This window comes from Terrapene carolina, unplaced genomic scaffold (assembly GCF_002925995.2).
Source record: "Terrapene carolina triunguis isolate 2854851 unplaced genomic scaffold, T_m_triunguis-2.0 Scaffold51729, whole genome shotgun sequence".
Classification (NCBI taxonomy): Eukaryota; Metazoa; Chordata; order Testudines; family Emydidae; genus Terrapene; species Terrapene triunguis.
This window is the reverse complement of record NW_020716080.1, coordinates 44,663-48,722: the sequence shown is the minus strand read 5'-3', so window position 1 is coordinate 48,722 and position 4,060 is coordinate 44,663.

Sequence of the window (4,060 nt, the reverse complement as noted above, 5' to 3'; positions counted from 1 at the left end):
CAGCGGGGGTGGGGGTAGTAAGGACACACTGTGGGTCCAGCCCCTCTTGCTGACCCTGGGCTGTGGCCAGGCCCCCACCAGCCGGCTCCTCAGAGCCCCGTATGGCCAGGGCTTGCTGGGGTCCCTGGAGGTACGGGGGGGCAGAGAAGTGGGGCTGCAGAGCCATAGCCCAGGCTCACGCTGCTCCCTGCTGGCTGCGTGGAGCAGGGACCGCTGGGGGCGCCAGCCCGTCCCCAGCCCAGGCGGAGGGGACGCTGGACACCCCCAGAGCCAGGCAGGTCTCTGTGCTCAGCCCTTCAGCTTCATTTCTGCCACATACACCCGGCAACGAGGGCCAGCTCCTGCCCTGCCCTGGCAGCTCTGCCAGCCAGCGGGCGCCTGCTGCTTTTCTGCGCTGACCAGGGATCTGGGGAATCCAGGCTGCCCAGCGTGATATGGCCAGGGAGTGTCACTAGCATTGCTACCAGGCCCGCCAGGATGGCCGGGCGCTGCCCAGCACGGGCCCCCTGTCTGGGGAAGCTCTCCGGGGTTCACCAGTGATCTGTGTGGGAGACAGAGCCCGTTGGGGGCTCCTCGGTCAGTGGCCGTTCCTGGGGAACGGAGCTGGTTCTGCCCCTGGCCCCAGGCACTGCCTCCCCTGGGAGCCCCTGGGAGCCCATCCCCTGCACTTCTCCATCCAGCTCTGGGCCTGTCGGAGCAGGTCTCCACTCAGCCAGGCTCCGCACCATTTCCCCTGCCTAGCTTGGAGCAACAGCTCAGGTTCCCTCTCCTGGGTGGGCCGTGCCCATGGGGGCAGGGGGCATGGTCCCCAGCTGCTCCAGAGCCCCGCGGTTCCCTGGGCATGGCACCGAGGTCCTGGGCCCCAGCGGCTGACACGGGGGGGGGCCCTCTCTGCTCCAGCCACCTGGAGAGCTCGGGAGGGTGCTGGGACCCCTGGGCTGTGTCTCTCGGAGGAATCCCAGCTCCTCCAGTGAGCTGGGCTGGTTCTAGCCCCTCCGTACAGCCCCGGTCCCCGATGTCGCCTGCTCAGCCCCAGGAGCATTTAACTCTTCTGCACCACAGGGCAGCAATGCCCAACCCGGCCCTGCCAGGCACGTCATCCCCACCAATATCGCGGACCGTCCCTGCTGGGTCAGGGCCCTTCCCCTGGCGAGAGACCCGAGCAGGGGCACGTCGGCCAGGGACCGGGGCAGTTCGGCCCCACGCTTGTTCCCCATGGATGCTGTGACGAAGTGGGGGATTTTCTTGTTTTTTCTTATTTTCGGTGGGGTTTCAATGGTTTGCATGCAGAGGGGGTGGGACTCAGTTTCCCTGGGTGTTACTGGTTTAACGAGGTGAGGGGAGAGGGAGTTTGTTGGTACACAGGACCGGAGAGGGAACTTGGGGCCCCAGCCAATGGCCTGGGGGATGGAGACCCCGACCCGAAGGCCCAGCTCAGGAGGTGCAGCCGGTTCTGGCCAGTGGGAGGACAATGGGCTGCAGAGTGAGGACCCAGTGACCTAACCAGACGGTGCCAGCCAGAGGACAGAAGCGAGGAGAGGAGGCCCAGATTTACGACCCTGTTTACCTGGAGAGAAGACAATGGACAGAGGCGGGGCCTGGGGTATCAGATGCCCAGCTGGGAAGCAGGGGGGCTCGGGGCTGGAGAGGGGGAGCAGGCAGAGCCCACCTGGATGCAGAGAGACTGGGATGTGCTGGGCTGAGGGAGGCCAGGCCTGAGGCCCTGAGAGTTTCCTGTGCTGTGTTCAACCCTCAGTAAATCCTCCTGTTTTATGCTGGCTGAGAGTCACTCTGTTCTAGAGAACAGGGTGGCATCAACCCCTTCGGGGGTGGAGGCCCAGGGGGTCCAGAGCAAGTGGACTCCCTGAGGGGGCCCACGGCAGAGACAGACATGCTAAGGCTCAGAGAGGTGCGGCTCCAGGAGGTGGAGGGGCCTGACCCCGAGAGAGAGTGGACCCCCGAGAAGGGCTGTCTCACTGAAAGGGGCACCCCCCCACAGACTGCACGGGGCCAAGAGTGGGCATGATCTGTGAGTCCGTGACAGATGCCAAACCCCACTGCCCGCCTCGGTAGCTGTCCTGCCCGGCGCTTGGCAGATCCTTGCAGCACCATTCCGAGCAGTTCGCAGCCTCCCCGTGGGTGTCTGGGAGGTGACACTAGCAGGGGCCACAGGAGAGTTTTCATGTGTTCCCCAAGCTCTATTGCCACCCCAAACCTTTGGGTTTGAAACCGGGCTGGGGTCCTGCCACTGCCCTGCCCCCTCGTCTGCCAGGGAGCGAGGGCAGCGACCCCCTTCCCCCAGGGGTCAGCCGGCCGCAGCCCTGGCCCTAAGTGGGCAGGGAGGGACCCCTGGAGCGCTTGGGCAGATCAGGGTCGGTTTGTCCCCCTCCAAGGCTGGTCGTACCCCAGCCCTGTCTCTGGGGCTCTGGTGCCCAGGGCTGGGGAAGCCAGGATGCAGGATGCTCCCGCACATGGGCAGGGCCCTCCGGAGTCATGTCCCAAGGCTGGGGCTGGGTGTATGCAAGGCCCCCATCTCCCCTTGGGGTAACCTGCTGCCCCCAGGACAGAGCCCGCTCAGCCTCCTCCCCATGGGCTGGGATTCAGGCTTTCTTGGGGAGACCCCACCACAGCCATGGCCCCCCTCGGACCAGGCATCTCTGGTACCAGCAGCCACCTTCCAGCTGCTTTCCCCTCCCCTGGGGCCTGGCTCAGCCCCGGGCAGGGCGACCACGTCTGGCCGTGGTCTTGCCCTGCCTGGGGGCTCAGCTGGGGGCTCAGCCCTGCCCCTGCTCCCCGGGACAGCGTCTGGGCCCGTGTGTGTGTGTGGGGGGGAATTCCTCTGCCCCACTCAGCCTGGGGTACTACGCTGCACCATGAGCCGCCAGCATGGACCTGGCTGGGCACATGCCTGCACTCGTCCGTCCTGGCGACGCAGTAAAACCAGCTCCCCACCTGGGCGAGTGCAGGCACTCGGGGACCCTAACCGTCCTCCAGCAGCTGGCCCACAAAGCCCCAGCCCTGGGCCAGCGACCGCTCTGGTCACAACCGCTGACTCTACTTTCCAAGGGGTGGAGACTGACCGTCCCCCCCACACACACTTTAACCCCCCTGCGTATGTGTGAAATGCCCGTCTGATTGCACACACCTGCTGGCCACGCTCCTGCCTGGAGCAGATGTCAGAGCCCCTGGGCCCGTGGGGGGAAGGGGCTATGCAAGCCGTAGAGACGTGAGCAGCGCTGAGCAGGGGCGTGCGGAGATCAGCAGCCGTGCCGCGTGACAGCGCAGGAACTGCACCGGGGCTACCCCCAGGCTGGGAGCACGAGTTGTGGCGCTGAGTCGCAGTCCTGCTGCGTTACAATGAGCTATTCCACGCTGACTGGAGCCCCCCAGCGCCCTGCCGGCCACCAGGGTACCTTAGAACCCCTGCCCTGAGCGGGGGGCTGGGGGGCAGCCATGCCACAAGCCAGGGCCTATTGGAGACCCCCGGCAGTGCCACCAGCCAAGCGTGCACAGGGGAAGGCCCCGGCTCCCGGCTCAGCGTGCGCAGGCACTGTCAGCTGGAAGCTGGGTCTGACTGGTGTCTCCGAGGCCCCCGTGCCGCTCGGCCCAGGTGACCAGCACACAGGCCTGCTTTGCCCGAGGCACTTGGGGCTGGTAGCGAGCAAGGGGGTAAATGCTGTGATCCTTATTGTCCAAGTAAAGGGCAGCAGAACTGTGCCTCCCTCCCCTGCCCCGCCTGGGGGGTCACCCTCACCCGAGCCCCACTTGCTAGGCCTAGGAGGGATGTCAAATCCAAGGCCAAGGGCAGCGGGGGGGCTCCCACCTGGTGACGTGGGCGCTGCTTAACAAGTCCTAGTCCCTCCCTGGGTTTAAAGGCCAAGCTGGTCAGACGCCATTGAGCGGTTCGGGGGCTGCAGGGGGGGCCAGCGTTGCTGGGAAAGACGAATGCAGAGTCTGTGCTAGCCACGGGGTTCCCCCGCCCGGTGAAATGGCTAAGGCCTGGTGAAATCGCAGTGGGGGGTATTGCTTGACTCCTGGTCAGGGGAGGGAGGTGACCAGG